The sequence below is a fragment of the Cimex lectularius genome, unplaced genomic scaffold (genome assembly GCF_000648675.2).
Source record: "Cimex lectularius strain Harlan isolate CLEC.00 unplaced genomic scaffold, Clec_2.1 scaffold18, whole genome shotgun sequence".
Classification (NCBI taxonomy): Eukaryota; Metazoa; Arthropoda; class Insecta; order Hemiptera; family Cimicidae; genus Cimex; species Cimex lectularius.
In genome coordinates this window covers 2,696,044-2,717,572 of record NW_019392764.1, presented here as the reverse complement: position 1 = coordinate 2,717,572, position 21,529 = coordinate 2,696,044, and the positions used below count along the sequence as shown (strand labels likewise).

Below are 21,529 nucleotides of genomic sequence, written 5' to 3'. Positions count from 1 at the left end.
TGTTGAAAGAAAGGCAAGAAAATCAGTAAGAAAAGGCGAAATATTCAACGATATTCCAGTCGAAGAAGCAAAAACCATGAACAAAAAAGAAATATTTGACAAATGGAACCATAATATTAATATGTATTCGACTGTTGCCTTCTACTTAGATATCAACCCAACTGTCCACTAAAGATCGTGGTTCGATCGAATCATGGTATATGTGGCGCATATTGTCTTCAAGCAAAGGACAATATATATTGAAAAAGAATTAGATGTTTTCTCAGATGCCAGTGACCGGTTAATAGTCCTATCACTCCTCTGAGTCTGGTCCTCTCCGATTGCAGCAGAGTTTGCCAGACTTCGTGAGGGTTATTCGAACGTAAGTTTACTGTGTCTAGCGCCCCAACCGTTAAACCACTTCTCTTTTTGTATTTTTGGATACAAACTGTGATGAAGGATTCTGTATTGTTTTTATTATCCCAAGGTTAGGTTAGGTTTAGGTTCAAGGCCTGTATATGGTCTTGCAGATACTCCTCTAGCCAGCGTGTATGCTTTTCCGTTGAACAAAATTCCTTTTTGTCCTGGCAACCATACATTCATTGAATAGTTTTGATATTATTTTTTTGCACGCGAATTAGCTAATGCTTTAATAACTGCTTGGCTATCCTACATTGAAGATTTTTTTGCCAGTGTAACCTCTTATTAGATTAATGGCATATATTTCTGCTTGAAAGGCCGAAGTGTACTTTGCTAATGAGTGTGAGTGCTAATATTTTTCTTGTGCAAAAAACCCCTGAGCAGTTTCTTCAATTGTTTTACAGCCAACTGTATACCATATAATAAATGAACGAACAAGTATTTGATGCTCTCCTTAATTCTTCCTCTCCTTTATAGTCTGTTAAGACTTTATAGGATGTTGTAAAGAATGTTTCCAGGATCATATGTCAGTCCCCATTTTTAATAATGGGTGACTGATTTTATTAATTATGATTGTCTGCTCGAATTGTTTAGGTCCCATCCTCAGTTCCATTGAGGAGACCCTTCTTTTGAGAAGTAATAGGTCTTGACTGACACTGCTGCACTTCTTCCCAGGTCTTCTTGCTATCTTAGGTTATGTCTCCAATGAGCTTGGCATTCAAAGATAATATGATTGTCAGTTTCTTTCTCTTAATAGCATAATCTCCAAATGGGGTCATGATTTCGATCACCAACAAATACACCCATGTTATGTATTTGTTACCACAAAATATATCCCGATCAATTCTGATTTTTAACCTGGCTAATTGCAGCAATATAACCCGGAGTTTACTATGTGGTTCATTTTTCGTGTTCCTTTATGACCCATCCCTAAGATGCAAGTGTTTATGTTTGCTCTTGCTATCCCAATTTATATGTTTGGATGTGATATTTTTACGTAGTAATCCTTCTAAGGCCGCTTAACTGTCTCGTCTTATGAGGATTACCCTCATTTAAAATTTTTACGGCACAAGCATTGATAGCTTATTTTATTTTAGCTTGAAAGGCTAAGGCGTATTTTCTTAATGAATATGACTGCTCATTGGACTTCAACGTTACCTTCTCTATTTTTGGGGTATTCTGTACTGCATATAATTGCATTTAATTTTTTCCTGATTACTTCTTCTTTGTAATCTTTTAAAACTGTACAGTATGTTTCAAAGAATGTTTCTAGAATCATATAATCAGTCCCCTTCCTAAAACTTGTTCCTGGGGTCTATGAGATTTCCTAGCTTCTCCTTGTACAAATACATGTTTCCAATGGAAGTAGGTTTAAAAGTTGTGATAGATAGGGTTAAGCATAGATTTTCTAATCTTTGCACACTGCCTGTCGTTTTTTTAATCATTAGTTCACCAGATAACCATGGGATATCTTAGATATTATTAATGAAGTATTTAGCCATTTCCGTTTAAGTAACCAAGATTTTACCTTGATGGATTAGTTTCTTAATCAATATTTATTAAATTTCTCAGAAATCAAATGTGTTCCGTTTTCACTTTATATCTGCTTGGCAATTGACTTATATATGTTTAGTCGAACATTTTGGTTTATATACTATGATCTAAGAAGTAATTAATATTTACTTACCAATAATAAAAATGTAGGCAGATTATGATTATTAAAGTTATTACTGAATTTAGCATAAGTAATAGCCATTATTCAGTGGTAAAGATGTGAAAATTTCTTTTATTTTCTGTAATAACAGTAGGTAATAAAAAAATTAAAATATGTACCTCAATATTTCAATAGTTTAAGAAAAAGAAATGTATTCAACGTATGGCAAACAAAATCAATTTATGTCAAGTTAAAATTTCATTTATTTGAAAAGGAAATGTACCACACACATACTAGTAGTGAATAAAAAAAACGAATAGATGAATATACGCCTCAAATTGTTGGCATGCTTCACATTTTTTTAACCCCTGGTAAATATTTATTTTTTCTTTTAATCCTCCCTCGATCCATTTATGTTATTTATTTATCCAGTCTGTCTTTCCGTGCTGAAAATTGAAAAATGTTGTCAGCATGACAATCCTGACAGGAAGCCGCAGTTTCGGCCAGCTATACTGGTCCAAAGGGTTGTTTTCACCAAGGGGCGCATCATCAATAATCGTACAAATTTTGTAAACAACTTTTACAATATTTTACGATATCCCAGATTATAACGATTATTTTGTTTAAGTCAAATTAAAGTTAAATTTTTTTAAATAAAATATTTTTTTTTTTTTATTTGGAGGTTCAAGTTGTGTTCTGCATAGATTAGATGTCGTGGTTACATAATTTAACTTGAAGTTTTCTTTTTCTTTTTTATTTTACCAAAGAGAGTTTTAGTTGCATTTTATTTTAATGGTAGATTGAATTGAAGCAGATGGAAACCTATATAAAAACATACAATAAATTTTCAGATAGATCCAATAAAAAATATGTATATGTATATGCGCGCGCGCGTGTGTGTACTTGAAAACGCTATACTTATAAGTGAAGTTATGGACGTGGAATGACCTATTTCTATTAAACTTTTTTTGGTGATACTAGGTCAAAAATATTAGACGTATCCAAGCATTCTTGTCAGTGGGCCCAAGTATGTCAAATATGTTTGTAAATATGTTTCTCTGCCTTTGATGTGCACGTATTTCAAAGTTATGATTATATGTGTGGTGTTTAGTGACCGTTACTTAATGATTATTCGGAGTCTGTCGAGTTGAGAGTGCCAACACAGGCACAAGAATGACACATCTACACGGAAAACAAACACTTTGAGCCCTGAAGATGATCTCAATAAAGATCGAAACGTTTGCACGTTGAAGAAAATGTTTTTCTAAAACCTTCGTCACACCAGACCGCATCTCACGATCTCCGAATAATCATTAACTAACGGTAAAGTAAATCAAAAAGTTTTGTTACAAAAGCATTCTGGATTCGATTTAATATAAAACCTTTAAATATGAATGTTTATAGTAATAAAAAATTAAACAACTTAGGCCGGATTAGCCAGGGGCAATTTTTTTTCCGATATCCAATGGTACGCTTAAAAATTCATAACACCTGTCTACATTATCCAAATAAAGCATTATTACAATAGTTGGAAGGTGAATTTCCTTTCTTTGCGGGGATAGCTACATTTTTTTATGTGAGTAAAAGTGAGTTAAGGACGAATTCTACAGATACTCCCGAAGGGTTTTATTTTATATCACCAGTTTTCATTTACATACGGAAACAGTTTGCGCCATTACGAGTTTTTAGAGGGTTTAAACCTAGTGATGATGGCGGATTTATTTCAAAGTATTGTGTATTGTGATTTTGGAAGAAATATCGGAGACAAAAATTTTTAAGAAAAATGTTGTTTTCTTTCTCAAAATTTTAGATTCAGGGTTTTTTATTGGTGCAAAAATAGATATCAACTGTTTCTTTCTACAGAAATATATTAAATTGTAAGATTTCTTTGTGGGGTCTGCGTGATGATAAACTTATTCAGTATGTTTGATTATGGCGCATGAACCAACAAAACTCAGCGAGGGTAAGCCGACCAAGATGGTAGGTAACTTCAAATAATAGAAATATTTTAGCCTACGTTGCCAAGTCGCTCGTTACAAAGTATGCACGTATACAACTTCACTGTCGCATAAGGTATGGCCAAGTAGATTAGTAATTTGTTTCTCAATTCAACTTTTCAGTAACTATTTTTTACATTGAAAGTTTAGTCTACGTTGCCAAATCGCTCGTTACAAATTCATATTGCTAATAAGTTTAGTATAAAAAGGATTGTAAAAACTCTTCTAGTTTGATTAATAAAATATTTTATTATGAACATTCGTTAATGCTTTGAATTTTTTTGGAAGTTATTGCATATTTGAACATGTTGGGCATCACAGGTCAACCAAGGTTCGCCAAGTCAAGGTTCGCTTATTTCGTTTAATCTTTTGTTCCTTTTAGGGACGAGTCGGAGAGACAACACTTGTCAGAACAGATCGATAATCCAGACAGGTAATCCAGTGGTCTTCAAGGGAGAATACATTTGATAAATCTGGAAAAAAGAAAACAAAAAAATTAAAAATATCTTTTTAAAACTTCTTCCCCCCTCGCAAAAAATGGTCTGTCTCATTAAAAAATGGTAACCTATAATTTTCCCTTCGTACCGAATTTTATCTGCCGTCCTAATGCACGACCCATGCTAGACACGTATACATGCATAATTTCAGAGTTACCTTTCAACAATATATTATTATATTTTGACGTTTTTATCAATTCCGTTGATTTAAATAAATAAAAAATCCATCTTCCGGCCACGGCGAGACTTCCAGCCCGATGTCAAAAGGCGCCCGTAATAATCCCAGGGCGGACATCTTCCTGCGGATCATAAATCCATGCTAATAACATGTTGGCCTAGCGGTTATGGCCCGCTCCTTCGTTTACACCACTCGGGCTCAGACCCAACCCGCAATTAAACAGAATTATGCTGGTTAAAAATTCTTATTATTAACATATACCGACTCCGGTGGAAAAGCGATTATTCCTTTAAAACATAGCGTTAATTTTTTATAATTCCGTGGACAAGGTAACATTACATTTCTTTTCAGGCAAAACCATCGCACATTAATACAAATGGAGTGTTTCATTCGAACGAAAGCACTTCGACAAGATTTTAAAAGAGTGCTAATTGTAAAAAAGATGATTCACGCTGAATCAATAAGCTTGAAATATAGCACTGGAGACTGTGACAGCAGAGAGCCTCGGCCTTTCACCACCCTTTATCGAACACAAAGTTTCATTTTCGTTGTCTTGGTTGTTATAACAACAAGAAGTATTATTTATTTACTGTATTTTACCTAATATTTACCTTACAAAGGTAAGAACCTGTAAAGGTTAAGAACGCAGAAAAACTACCAAAACTTTACAAAAAATGTGAATTATATATTCAACAACAATTTAGTACAATTTGACCTATTATACATTTACAAAAATTTGTCATTTGATTTTGAGTTCAAGAGTAAGTTAAATAAGTAAGAAGGAGAGAGAGAGGAGGAAAGAGACAGAGGGGGGAAAGAGAACAAAGAGGTCGAGATAATAAGATAAAGAGATAGATAAATAGTGATAGAGAGAGAGAAAGAGTGTGTGTAAGAGAGAAATATAGTACAAATAAGTCGGAGTGAAAATGTGGTTAGAGTGAACAAAATCTGGTAAGATGGGAATAGTAAATATTTTGTATTGCCCAATATTTTTTTTACTTTTAAAGCCAATTATGAGTTGATAATAAAACTACCAAAACATTACAAAAAATGTGAAGTATATATTCAACAACAATTCGTATATATTCAAGTAACAAGGAGAGAGAAAGAAGGAAAGAAACAGAGGAGGGGAAAGAGAACAAAGAGGTCGAGATAATAAGATAAAGAGATAGATAAATAATGAGAGAAAGAGAGGGAGAGAGAGAGAGAGAGAGAGAGAGAGAGAGAGAGAGAGAGAGAGAGAGAGGGAGAGAGATAGAAAAAAGAGTGTAAGAGAGAAGTATGAAGGCAATAGAAAATATTTTGTATTGTCCAATAATTTTTTGACTTTTAAAGTCGATTACGGATTGATAATAAAACTACCAAAACATTACAAAAAAATGTGAAGTATATATTCAACAACAATTTTGCACAATTTGACCTAATACTTTAAAAAAAATTTGGCATTTAATTTTGAGGACGAGAGAAAGTTAAATATGTAAGAAGGAGAGAGAAAGAAGGAATGAGACAGAGAGGGAAAGAGAACAAAGAGGTCGAGATAATAAGATAAAGAGGTAGATAGATTAGATAAAAAATGTGAGTGTGTGTGTGTNGAGATTGAGAGGGGGGAAAGAGATAGAAAAGAGAGTGTAATAGAGAAATATAGTACAAATAATTCGGAGTGAAAATGGGGATAGAGAGAACAAAATCTGGTAGATGGGAATAGAAAATATTTTGTATTGCCCAATATTTTTGTACTTTTAAAGTCAATTATGGGTTGATATATTGCTAATCCCTGGATCGACTTGAAATAGAGTGAATTTATAAGTTTCCCGGTTGCTCTTATCAATTTTAAAATCACAGCAGTTCCAGATGACAGAATATGTTGAAAATATGTTGTTGTAGGATCGGGTTTCGAAGGTCGCCTGGCATATTTTGGAAAGCAGTCTAGCATTGACTGTCTTGAGGGACTTGGAGAAGGCTGAAACAAATTGAAACCCAACTCTATCCTCCCTCAAGGAATGTCAATGCTTTGACCAATTACACGTCTGATTAGGCGTATATTCAATTTGGCCCCAACCCCATTCCAGTCTGGGAGCTGCCACCCCCCGCGCACTAATCTAAAGGGAAATCAAGGGTTGGGCAGCTCCGGGAGGCCTGTCATGATTGATACTTGTACCGAGCCACGAGGGGGTATGGCTGGGTCGGCCATGTTGCCCCTGAAGGATGATTAATGGCCACCAACCCCACCCCTAGCGGCAACCCCTCTAGGATTGTTGTGGGCGGGGGTGGGACACTAGTCCGGCGGGCACCCGGTCCCAAGGTCCTCCTTCTAATTGAGAAAAATTGCATTCCATTGTCCAAAACTTTTCGACATTTAATATTTTCGTCGTTGTTTTGACTAACAACGAGCTGAAATGGATTTATTTCACGAAATGGTGTGTATTCATTTGTAAACAGTGCGCAAACCCGACGACTCGAATACCTACCACATAAAAATTCTTGGATAAAATGTAAAATATTTAAAAAAAAAACCTGCTGCAACAATACATTCTCATCCGATCATATCAAAGGAAAAAAATTGTGAGGCAAAAATTTGGTTTGCCTCAGCAGCATATAAATCAATATTAGTAAGCGTCCCACAGGGAACTATGTTGGGACCATTCCTGAATCGTATCACCAAAAACAAAGTTAGGATCAGCCAATGGATCATGTTTTTCTAAACGTGATATAGAAAAACAAACTACAGTGATTGACAAAAGGAGAGTGGAGAGAGAAAGAAAGTGAAAAGAAAGATAATTAATCTTTAAGAAATTAATTAATCTTTTTTGTGAGGTTTCGGTTGAACTGAAAAAGCTAGTGCCACGAGAGGTATCTGAATCCATGGCCTTCGGCTAAATACGCCGCTGCTCTACCACTTGAGCTATCGTGACTTCGAACCTCTCGGACACCAACAAATGGCAAAAAGAGAGAAAATTCGAAAGGTTGTAGGTTGAGATGGGGAGTTGGTGTCCGAGTGGATCGAACTATCGAAGTCGCGATAGCTCAAGTGGTTAGCGCAGCGGCGAATTTAGCCAAATGTCGTGGATTCGAATCCCCTCGTGACACTATTTTTTCATTTCACCAAAACCTTACAAAAAAAAAAGATTAACGTCTTATTTATATTTACTCCAGCTTGTTACCCCCTTGATTAGGAAACAAAAGACACTCATGAGAGAAATCATCACTCTACATGAAAGGTTGGCAGCCACATTACGATTTCTCGCTACAGGGATGAACTACAAAGAACTTAAGTTCTCTACTACGATTTCTGATCATTGTTAGGGGTTATCAATACCGCATCTCTCGTTGCATTTGTGTCCTTTGTTTTGAAAAGGTCGACCAACTGGTTGAGGACCGAATTTCTTTTATTTCTATCGTGGCATAGATTAAAAAAACCCTCGGGAGGGCGTCGCTCCGTTTGGACTGCTAAGAGCGATCGTCAATGGCCACCTTAAGAGAATCGAGAGGGCGAATGGAGAGACAAGGAGAGGTAGAAAATCGTAGAGAGAGAGAGAGAGAGAGAGAGAGAGAGAGAGAGAGAGAGTGAGAGAGTGATAGAGTGAGTTAGAGAATGAGATAGAGATAAATAAGTTTTTTAGGTAAAAGAACATATCAGCAACAAAAATCAGATATAGTTTCAAGTCTACAATTATTTCTTACATACAACCTTGTGTGCACGTTCACACAATATAATATTAATTTCAATATTTTTTCTTATTGCATATTTAAAGTGCAGTTGTAAATAAATAAGTTAATTTAAAAAAAATCTATTCCCAAAAATGTAAAAAACCCTTTGATGTCAAGTAAAATGAAGTAGAAAATTGAAGATATAAAGAAGGAAATGGAACATCCTGCCCATGTCACCTCATTTTTTACTATACCCCATTAATTCTTTCATTTTTCATTATACTTGCAACTATAATTTCAAATTTTTTAATATATGTACTTGTTAAACTTCTAAATTATTATGAATGAATGAAAAAAGTACTTTATTATGTAAACAAAAGAAAATAATCTTACAACATACTATCTATAATAATAAAGCACATTATGGTCATGGATTACAACCGTCTACCCTTCTGAATTATTACTTAAAAAGTCCTGATGAACAAAATATATTCCTCGAAAGATCGTCGAAGAGTTTTTTCTTTGCAATTAGCCATTATCCCAGATCTTATTTTAATTCATAATTATAATATTTAAAGATGGAAACCAATTATATCAAAGGTTATTTAAAAATGATTATCCAAAAATTAAAAATTATAGAGAGAACGAGAGAGATGAAAGGAAACGAATTGTGTTGATTTTTTAAAATCTTTATCATTCCTAAAACGAATCGTTAAATAACAGTTTAACGATCTTTAACCGTACAAATGACCGTACAATTGTCGGTCGAGCCGAGGAAAAAATACTTTATTGTACTGTATTAATTTTGATGGCTTTAGTAATAAAGGGAGGGCCCATTACAAGCCGAGACAGAAGAGTAAACTGATTTATATCGGGATCGATAACTCTAAATGTCTTAATTTGGGTGTAAATTTAAAAGAGGGCGACGACGCTAAACGGCGATTTACATAATGTAAACATCTTAGTGCCGAGCGAACCGCTTTCGGTTATTTATCGCTTTTGAGCGAATGACCTGCGCAACCGGGCCGCGTTCGATCTTTTATGGGTCAACGGAGTTGACAAAAACAAAAGTTAAGTCAATTTCCATAAATTAAGTTTTGTAATACCGTGGAAAATATTATTACGATATAAACGTTATGATAAGTTAGACGGTGACGCAAATAGCAAGTATCCACTTGCAGAGTGTCATGATTGAATAATCTATCATCAAAAAAGCAAACAGTTTTCATATTTTATGAAATAAACAACGAATAGAGTTTAAAAATTAAATAATAATGTTTTTAAAAAGGTGGAAAATACCAGTCCTATAATATGGAATAACACTACTAAACATTTAATTGTTTAATTAATTTTTAATCATTGATTATTTAGAGATCGTGAGGTGCGGTCTGGTGTGATGTAGGTTTAGAAAAAAATTCTTTATCGTGCCAATGCTTCGATCTTTATTGAGAACATATTCAGGGCATAGTTTTGCCTGCATTTCAACAAAAGGTCCTCTGATTGATTGCAGATGATAGTTTATTTTCATTGATAGCGATGTCCTTCAAAATGCCCTTTTCTTGTTGTCCATGTGTAATTGATATCTGGTCATAGAATTCCATGTTGTTCTTCGTTCTTGTCGTGCAGAAATGTGTAGTATTTAGTGACCGTTAATTAATGATCATTTAGAGATCGTGAGATGCAGTCTGGTATCATGTAGGTTTAGAAAAACATTTTATTTCGCGTGCCAACGTTTCGATGTTTATTGAGATCATCTTCAGGGCATAATTTTGCCTGCATTTCGACAAAAAGGTTCTCTGATTGATTGCAGACGATAGTTTCTTTTCATTGATAGCGATGTCCTTCAGAATCCTCTTTGCTTGAGATAAAAAAGTCAGTTTCACGAACGGGATTCGAACCCACGATCTTCGGCCAGATACGCCGCTACTCTACCACTTGAGCTATCGTGACCTCGATCTACTCGGACACTAACTTCCCATCTCAACTCCATCTTTTGAATTTTTCCTACTTTTTGCCATTTTTCAAAGGAGGGAAAATGTTGCGGCGTAAATGTGGCTGAAATGGGAAAAATCGAGTTCTATCAATAAATCGTGTCTCCAGAAAAATGACAATATTTACCAAATTGGTCTTTTGTCATTTTATAGGTCTATAATATAGCAAATAATCGTAACGAGAAACGTTTTTAGAAAACACCCCTGAACAGAGATACAAATATTTTTGCACAAAAAGTAATGGTTAAATTTTGCCATAATTTTAGGCTACTGCCAAAAATTAACGATTCACTTTTTTAAAAACCGCACGGTAGAAATTCCTACTAAGAGAAATGAAACAATAAAACATTAGATATAATCGATCAAATAGGTTTTGAAAAAATGGTTCCGAAAAATGCATTTTGCCCTTCCTACAACAAATTATTGCAAACTCTATCATTCCAGACTCTTGTCTTGATATAATTTCTGCGTCAAACACTACTTTCCCGACAAAAACATCGTCCGACGACTACCTACCACAAGAAGAATCGATGAGTATCGTTTTTAAGATGTAAATTGGACGGAGATGGGAAAAATTGGAGCCCCATCAGAATATTACTCGAACCGAAATGTTGTATTTTCACCTTACCGTACACTTTTCCCCAAAATGTTGCACTACATTGAAATATTCAATGTTAAATAATAGTAAAACAATCGTATCGAGAATTTTTTTGTTGGTAAAATTTAAATTGTTCTTAAACATTAACAATTGCGGTTTTTAAACTCTCATAAGCACGAACTCGTGGTGTACTAAGAAAAATAAAACATAACAAGATTGGTAGTAATTGACTAAGTACTGTGGCGGTAAAATCTTTGTGTTCAATGTGCAAACAGAGAGTACCAAGCTATCTAGAAAAAGGAATACATATTCACTCCAATTCCGTCCATTCGAAGGGGTTAAAAAAAGAAACATCAAGAAAACCATCAATCTGTTAGTCCGAAAAACAGTCGCTAACGCCTTACACAATGACATATGTGATATTTTCCAATAGGCCAATGAGAAGTTACACAGAAAAAAAATTAACAACAACACTTTTTATTATATAATACGATTACAGGAAGAACATTATTACTACTATGTACATAGTTATAAAACAAATCTCACTTTACACTGAAATGGAAACATGAGACAAATTGGTTAGATGAACATTAACATCACCACACATTGCTAAATATGTTATTAAAAAATGGTTGCTTAGTGATTCACGTAAGCTCATAAGTGTAAACAAAAGGGCTGTAATAGTAAGGAGAAATGAAAATGAATACTGTTGCATCTTGCCAAGTTTTCAGCTTTTATTAGGGTCCTATCATCACTGATCCTCAAACGAAAAATCGTCATATCTACGTCGGTCGATAAATCTTTGTTTATGTATTCAACTGGGGTTGTTCACTTTTCTACGATGACGTTCTACAATTGGATTCAACGTGACTTCGGTTCTACGTCTAAGCCGTGAAGAAGTCTTAATAAAAGCCGAAAGCTTGGCAAGATACAACATTATTCATTTTGGACCAAATCCCTGATCCTCAAACGAAACATCGTCATATCTACGTTGGTCATCACCTATAGCTTGTTGCGTTATACATTTCTTCAGAACACACACACACACACACACACATCATAATTCATAATTGCTTGTGTTGGTTTTGCGTTAGATGAGCCAAAGTTTTGCAATTTATAAGATGAGAATGATTTACAAAATGCTGTCCTATTTGATTAAATGTTAATAATTATTAAAAAAATCAAACTTTAAAAATCACAACCCTTAGTTTGGTCGTTTCCGATCATTTTAGTTTTCCTATCCTCAGTTTTTTGGTTAGACGCGATTGAAGTTAGAAGCCTAACATAGAATATGGATTATAATTATTTTACAATTAAAATAAATCTGTGATATTCCTTGTTTCTCTGGACTTTCTTTTAATATCATTTCGTATATCATTTTTTTCATATATCATTTTAATATATAACAATTTTCATATTAATTTCTCTACGATTAACGTGAAGTTTCTTTATATACCGAATCGCCCCTTCATGAAGTTTATCTGTGCATTGATGCGTACGTCCCTGATCCACATAGAAATCCTCCCTGAGCACACACCCTTCGGAATCATGACTCATCATAGATCTCATCTGTATAAGAACACCAGCTATATCAGCTTGCAAATCTTGAATATAAGATAAATAATAATACTTTTATAGAATATTTGTCATGCTAGTGGTTCTGGTTTCTATGTCATGGAAACGTCCAGTAAGCACGTTTTGTTCATACTTCATTTACACAAGATCGAGAAGCAGTACTTTCTTTTCCCTATTAATTATGTTCAAGTTTTCTTGTACGTAATTTGCAGTAAGAATAGTTTTTATGTATGTACGTTTTGTTGCTATGTATGTTTTTATATTTTAAATTTTTATAGAGTAATTAAATATTGTGTCATATAAGATGTACTACTTTGAAGATCTGTCTTTCAAAGATTCAGCATACAAGTTGTCTTGTCTTCGCCTTTAATACATCAACGCGTCCTCTTGAGGCCGTGCGACAACTTTAATGAATATTAATTATCATATCTTAATGAAGCTTCGGCTCCTCGTGTTTGCAGCAACTTGGCCCGGCCCCCTCGTTATAGATGACAAGATTATGGTTTTCGAATCCCCCCTGAGGACGTCCCACCCCCGAGACCGGAGCCACCTCCACCTCCAGGACATATTACAACGTCAGCTCGGAGCCTCTTATTATTAAACGCCTTCCTTCTCCTCCTCTAACGCCAAACTCCGTGTTTACATCCTTCCAACTTATAAGGAAGTATAATTTATAATAAAGGGGGAAATTCTGAAGGGTTTTCAACCCCTTCCTTGAGGTTGATTGATGGTGCGCCGCGTGATGATGTTCTCATCACTCTGCCGACTTATTGCTCTTGAAGAACAAAGTATCGGCGGTTGATGAAGATGTTGAAAGTCTTGTATTTTCTTACCCTTGGTTTTTACTAATTGATGAGTGATAGGGACAGTTGAGACAACGTGACAACAAAATAATTGAGGGGTTGAAACAGTATCTAGCTGTAGCAAATGCTCAAAACAATGAATATTTAAAAAATAACTTCCTTAACAATATAATTTCAATGTTGTTAAGTTGGATTTGGTCACGAGTAGAGAAACATTCTAAAATAGTAGAATTAAATTATTTCTAGTTTTGTGAATCCGACACATTCCCTCAGCTCTTATACCTCCAACAATATCTCCAAATTCAATTAGAGTAGTACATCAGTTGATTACCTTTGGATATTTTGATGAACAATCACAATCACACATTAATTTTGCAAGACCAGATCGATCAAATTAATGACCTTTACAACGAACAAACTGATGACAGAAGCTTGCAAAAGAGAACTCATAAAAAATGTATCAATACTAATAATATTATTTTAGGTTATACCAACAGGAGGCAGAAAACGCAGTAGATATTTTATTTTGTGGTTTGGTGGTTTCCAATCATTTCGGCGTAAGACTCATTGAAGATTGCGAAAAGCCGAAACGTATCTGACAAACCAAATCAGCGAGGATAGGCAGACCGAAACTACCGGAAACAGCCATAGTACAGGTGCATCACTGGTCGTTTCCGATCAGACCCACTGAAGATTACGAGAAGCTGAAGCGCATCAATCTGACTGAAACATCTAGGATAGGCAGACCAAAATTATTGGAAAAACCCATAGTACACCATTTCTGGTTATTTCCGATCATTTGGGAGTCAGATCTACATACGCTTACGAGAAGCTGACTCGCGTCGGACAGACCAAAATAGCGAGTTACGCAGGCAAAAATGATGGGAAAACCTATTCCTATAATCATGAAAGATCACAAAGCAAGTGAATTAATAATTTGTCGTTCTAAATAAAACATGATAATAAAATTGTTGTGACCAAATCTTTGTTCTTTTTTAATTAATCAGGAAGAAAGGGCAATGGAGGATTGCACAGATTGGAGGTTATTCTGATGATTAATCTCTTTGAAAATACGGCGATTGCGTGCAATTCCATCGTCGTTATGAGAAAAAACGTTGTAGAAAATCGAAGTTTATACATCTTTTCAGTCCCCTCCGTAAGTTAGAAGGGGATGTAAATCTCGTGATTAGGAGCAGATAAAGTCCCGGAGAATTCTCAGTAGGAAGTGAATAAACAACAACTAATAGAATGCAAATTTTTGTAATTTTTTATCTTCCTCTCGTTTTTCCATTTAAAAAAGGATTATCTAGTCGATCCGGGAGAATTAAGGGGGCGAATCCAGATCGAAAAGCGATCGTTAACTCATTAATGACGTTCACTCAGTTTGAGAAAGGGGCGGCCTCGGGGAGATCGCCCCCTTCCGGACTGATCGGATCCTCTTCCGTTTAATCTTTCTTTTGAGGGGATTTGATGTTTGCGGGAGGGTGCCATCCATCTTCTGTTTTTCCTTGAGGCCCCTCGCCCAACCCTCGGCCCCTCGGCTTTCTTCTGTAGCGCTCTGGGATTTGATCAATGCCACAAAGAACGGACGTGAGCGCAATGGATAAGTTGCGCGTGGTCTTCCATTTGTCCGTAATCTTTGGGGGTATTAATCCTGAAATGGACAAAACCCGGAATTTAAAAGGGAAACTTTATGTCTACACAAGTATTTTAAAGGAGAGGTACCTTCCCCCTGCTTTTCCCATTAGTTGATTTTTAGGCATTTTTTATTATGCTAGAAAAGTGGTGGGGTTGGGGAATAGTAGAAATTATGCTGATCAAGACAACAAAAACAAAATCTACTCCACCCTACCTTACTGTTTCTGCGCCGTAGAAGGTGCAAGGTGGGTTGAGTAAAGAGTAATTTAGTGTCAAAATTGAACCTTATTTGTAAACAGAAACTCAGTTGAGCAACATCTAAAACAGGAGAGAGTGGTGACCAAGTAGTGATCAAGTGACAATCAGTTTGAATTTTTATGTAGTAGAAGTATTAACGTAGTCAATACACAAAAATAAGTTAACTATAATCATTCTAATTTGGGCGTTTCCGATCATTTTAATCTACCTATACTCGTTGTTTTTGCCTTTTCAAGCGTTCAACTTTTCGAAATATTCAGTGCAGAGTAGTCATAATATTTTTTTTTCCGAGGGTTCGCAACAGCAGAGGTTATATACCTCGGAGTGCCGGTGTTTTTGAAAAAAAAAAAAAAAACATTTGTAAGTATTCTGGTTTCGAATGCAGGGCCGCTGGATTCGAACCGTGACCTTTACCTTACAGTGGATGAGCGCCGTGTCAACGCCTAAACCGTTGCGGCTACCGACGCCCCCTCATAATTAATTGTAACTATAAACTTTTATTACCTTGTTGGAAATTAAGTTAAATATTGGCAATGAACTAGAATCAAAGTAGAAATAATAACTAATTATGGCATCATTTGGCGTCAATACGTGGAACACGTGTCCTCCTAGTTTGATCGACCGATCATTTTGATCCGTCTACTGAAGTCGAATTTGATGATGAGAGAGTGCTTGAAGCTCCATCCAGAAAATATACTACTATGGAAAGAAAAGATTAACCGTAGCATTACTCTGGCATTGGAGTAGTGGAAATGCGCAGATAATGATAGAAAGAGAAAATAGTTACAATATGGACAAACAGTTGTCATTGCGTTGCACTATAACGTATAGAAAAAGTTAAGAGAAAACTTAAAGAGCATAAAGTTCATGAACTGTCAAACATCAAATACGCTGGTTTGAGGTCATCATGGTTTGAGCAAACGAAGAGGCGGACAAAGAACACAGAGAGACCGCAAAGAAATTAAATTGGAAATATATTATCCTAAAGCACTAGTCAGCCACATTAAGGTGGCCATTCACGATAGCTCCTAGCAGTCCAAACGGAGCGACGCCGTTCCAAAAACCACGTCAATGGCCAAACTGAACTGGGGTGCTCGGCTGTGCCGAATTTTCGACCGGTCCAAACTCCATCGCGCCACTCCAAATATCTACGGCGCGACGACGGCATGTCGCGTCGTGAATGGGAAAACCTGGCGTGAACGGTGGAATATTGGAGCACTGGCTTGGTTGTGAATGGGAAAACCCGCGTTTTTTTGGCGCAGTCTCCGTCTTTCTGTCACTGAGCAAATATCTCCGTCGTACATTCTCAAAAAGTCAAAAACGTTTATTCTTTACTGGTAATGACATTCAATCGAGATTTTATTGTTGAGGTGAATTGTATGAAAGTTTACCATGTTTATGAGAGTGGTGGACAATGATTATATTACCACGATAGAAATAAAAGAAATTCGATCCTCAACCAGTTTGTCGACGTTTTCAAATCAAAGGATACAAATGCAATGAGAGATGCGGTATTAATAACCCCTAAGCGCTGAGCAGAAATCGTAGTAGTGAAATTAAAGTTCTTCATTAAAGTTCATCCCTGTAGCGAGAAATCGTAATGTGGTTGCCGACCTTTCGTGTAGAGTGATGATTTCTCTCATGACTGTCTTTTGCTTTCTAATCAAGGGGTAACAAGCTGGAGTAAATATAAATAAGACGTTAATCTTTTTTTTCGTAAGGTTTTGGTTGAAATGAAAAAATAGTGTCACGAGGGGATGCGAATCCACGACATTCGGCTAAATGCGCTAACCACTTGAGCTATCGTGACTTCGATAGTTCGATCCACTCGGACACCAACTCCCCATCTCAACCTACAACCTTTCGTATTTTCTCTCTTTTTGCCATTTGTTGGTGTCCGAGAGGTTCGAAGTCACGATAGCTCAAGTGGTAGAGCAGCGGCGTATTTAGCCGAAGGCCATGGATTCAGATCCCGCTCGTGGCACTAGCTTTTTCATTTCAACCAAAACCTTACAAAAAGATTAAATATTGAAAGAAGTAATTTGGTGAATACTAAATATAATGAATAAATAAGACATTTCATTCATCCTTAAATAGTTCCTCCAATCAGAGGGTTCAAGGGAAAGATCTTTCATCAAATTGATGAGGGTATTATGGCTTCTGTACAGGAGCCACTTCTTACACCATTTCCTCTGCGATTTTTTGCTTTTAATATGTAAATAAACAGAAGAATAGCACAAGAGATCGTCATCAATTTTGAGAAGGTAATTCACTGGTTGACGTTCGGAGCGACTGGCTGTGGAGCGGTCGTGAATGCGCCCTCAAATTTCAGGCACTCCAAATGGAGCTGCACGGCTTGGCGCGGTTCCATTTGGAGTGATGGTGAATGGCCACCTTTAGACTAAAACACAGAGGATGCTTTTCGAATAGGAAGGTTCTAGAACGAAACTGATCACCCGTCCGATACGTATCTATTCTTTACCTCTACAGACTCAAGCAAATAGTGAAAATCCCACGAAACTAAAACAGTTAACTAAGAACTATGTTAACTAAACATAGCTTAAAGGGTTCAAAATAACCAATGACCGTTGTAATTCCGGGAGTGTTTTTGGGTTAAATAAAATACGTCAAGTACCTAATGTGAGTACAGGGGCTGGTCAAAATAAACTCTGTTCTCTCACGTTTTCCTGGAAAAAACAGAAATACATTTTAAAAAAATCAGATACTGGCTTGATATGAGTGAATTGTTTGAAATCAACTGAAGTAGACGGATCCGGTCATGTGATCAGCGCCAATCAGTTCAACACGAGTTCATTCACTCGCAGATCAACCTAAGCACCAATTACATGATAAAACAGATAGATAAAGGTGTTTACTAAATGTTTTACAAAAAAAATAAAGAAAAAGTAACAAAAATATAGCTTTGTCCACCTGTCCAATTAAACTATTGACGTGGCTAATGAAAAACATAAATTGGGGATTTTCGCGTCCTTAATAAAGACTATTAATAATAAGACCTAAATGCACCAAGCTATTGTTAGGCATGCGTTTTTGATAGAGTTATTAATGCTTAATATGTTATATGGCTTGCTGCATAGGTATCATGACTTATCTGTCTGCTCTCCAGGCTGTAAAAAATTGATGATTCAAAGTAAGCGTATTTTTTAATTTTTTTTTTTTTTTACTTTGGTCACATGATAATGCTTATAATACAACTAATATAGTAATTTTAGAGCATTTCTGTAGAGAATTAGAAAATAGAATTAGAAATTTTTATTAATTATTAATATTATTATTCAAGTTTGATCAGATTTTCAATTTCAACAGTGAATATGGCTAATTATATTTTTGAATTTTTAAGATTTTGTCTTTATATTTGTGATAGAAATCTTTCAAATTTTCTTTTTTTCTATTGTCGATTCTGTGGTTTTCCCTAATTCCTTTCAGTTTAATTAAGATCATCTGAATTCTAGGGAACATTCACATATTTCACCATCGGAAGGAGTTTGGGAGACGACGTGAGACGGATACTTAGGACGGAAGTGATCGAATCGTTTGTAAAACAGGGATGAGACTCGGCCTGTTTTGGGGTCGGCGGCGGATTAGGTGGCGATGGGTCGTCATCGAGAAAACGGGCGCCGGGCTCCGCATACAAAGTCCGGCGGCCGCAATTACGAACAACGCCCACGGGGCGGGGGTGAGTAATCCGCAGGTTCCCCGCACCCCACGATATACGGGGGATGTCCTCGGGGCACGGCTCCTCCTCCGAGTCCACCGCAGGAATAGACAAACAGGACCCGAGACGTGTCGAGCGCCTCTAAACCTCGGCTTAGGGTCATTATGGTCGAGGGGAACGAAGGAGGGATCGGGGGTTGTCCAGAGTGCCAAAAAGGTCCCCTCTTCGACCCTTGATAAATTAGGGACGACATCACTAAACTAACGGATAGTTTTCCCATCATCATTTTTTAAAAAATTCTGCTGAACACGACTAAATGATTTTATCATCGAATATTCGATAATCCTTTTGTCCACATGACGTATGGATAAATGGCTGCATTTAGCACCAATCTAAAAAATTAAAAATACAAAAATCAATAAATGAATAAAATAAATAAAACTATAAATTTGATCTATCATGTGAATATATTTTTTTCTTTTTTGTTGAATTTTTAAGATATTTTTACACTTTTTACTACTAATTTGCAACTGCGACAAATAATGCAACAAATAGAGTGGTTATATACCACAATATAAGTGGCGCGTTAAGCTGGGGTTCTTTTTAAATATTTTTATTATCCACCTATGGAACCATGGTATTACGGTAAGGAGGTGGTCTTCAGTACGAATTGCTAGGACAGGATGAAGGTTAGCACACAGAATTGCTGAACCGTCTGCAAAAAGTGAGTGTGTTAGAAAGTTAAGGGAAATTTGCGACCACAAACGTAACGGATTTAGGATACACCCTTGAGTAATACTAGTGAGGTTAAAATAGAAAGGAGAGATTGAGGTTCTGTGTGAAAAAAATACCAGATAGGTTAGATGTTAGGATGAAATATTATGTACTAACTAAAAGGAAGGTTTTGGGTTTCGGCAATAGACCGTGATACACGACGTGATCGAATACCTGGTATTGTAGAAGTCTCCGGGGCAGAACTGGATACACACAATGGTGCCATGACGTCTATTACACACAAAATTTGGTAAATCGTGGAAAGGTAATTACGAAAACCAAACCAGTTGTCAAAAATAATGTAGGTTGCAGATAGAATTTCTTGCAGGCACGATAAGAGTAGCTTCTCAAGTACTTCCATAAGGTCAGTTGGTTTGTTAGACTTAGATGGAACAGACCAATAACGAAAGATTGCAAATTCACGACACCTACTTTCTAATAACACCACAAGAACTGATATAATCCTATGATTAAAGTTTAAATTAAGTACAAACCAGAAACCGTCCTACTAGCAGTCAAAGAGTTAGTCGTAGTAAAGTAAGTAAAATAATCCCTGTTAATCCGTTGGGTGTCGCGGGCGAGGGGACAAATTACACTATAATACCTTTTTCAAACAATTTTCAATTAAAAAGTCATGAGGCTGTAGTGGGATTCGAACCCAGGACCGCTAGCGAGGTAAATACCAATTCCGATGCCCGAACCACTCAACCACCTCATTTATTATTTATTTATTTATTTTTTAATCTAAAATTTTCTAGCATTATATAAATTCATGTTTTTATTTAAAATTTTCTAGCATTGTATAAATTCATTTTTTTATCTAAAATTTTCTAGCATTATATAAATTCATTTTTTTATCTAAAATTTTCGAGCATTGTATAAATTCATTTTTTCACATCCTACATGTATTTGTAAAATTTAAACAATGTTTATAAATCCCAGGTCCTGAAGATGATCTCAATAAAGAACGAAACGTTGGCACGATAAAGAAAATGATTTTCTAACACCTACGTCACACCAGACCGCATCTCACGACCTCCAAATAATCATCAAGTAACGGTCACTAAACACCACACATGTGTTATTATTGTGAAGTTCGTAAAAGTTCAATTTTTTGTATAATACAAAAAATAAAACTTCAGCCTTCAAGCGTAATCTCAAAGACATTTTAAAAGCATTTTACCTAATTGAATATGTAAAAACCTATCATTTCCATTTCTAGTTCTTATCAAAAGTTTTTCCCTTACATTATCGACGTAGCGCATTCTTCCCCTTGCGTTATTTTAATCTGTCCCAAGAACGTTCCTTATTAAAAGCATATTTTCATAAATAGATCGAAACTCTGTGATAAAACAGCACGCAGCTCAGCTCGGGAATTGATGTAAACTTAAACTAGGCCCCAATTTGACTCAAGTACCTTTTTTGAATTTTAGAAACCCCAAGCTTCTAATTATCTCAGACATTCTTCTAGAGTCCAAGCTTTTTTTAAATGTTCAAATTAAACAAAAAATAATTAATTGAAATATGGTTAAGACGTGATCATAAGTTCCAAAAACCACGGATACTACTCATTACTATAACAAAAAAATATTTGGCCGACGCTTTCCAATACCTTTTCACTTTGGAAGATGACAGTAAAGCTCAGATTCATAAAGAGTCATTGTTGACTACAAGGTCGTTCATGGAACAAAAAATTGCAACGTTACATATATCTATATAAAATTGAACCAAAAATAAAACAGTTTTCTACTCCCGTTCTTTCTTATTTGAAATTCTATAAATTCTTTTATATAATGTACATAATTTAATTTGGTTTCAGTTTTTGTAGCACCATGAGGTTTGA

General features: G+C 35.7%; 1 long non-coding RNA gene across 1 annotated transcript in view; it reads right to left on the bottom strand.

The window, feature by feature from the left end:
• Window positions 1-4,326: 4,326 nt before the first annotated feature.
• The window catches only part of LOC106661346, a 52,813-nt gene continuing 35,610 nt past the window's right edge, over window positions 4,327-21,529 (bottom strand). The window contains exon 3 of the long non-coding RNA XR_001339698.2: window positions 4,327-4,523. This is a non-coding gene — a long non-coding RNA (uncharacterized LOC106661346). The remainder of the gene's footprint in view (window positions 4,524-21,529) is intronic.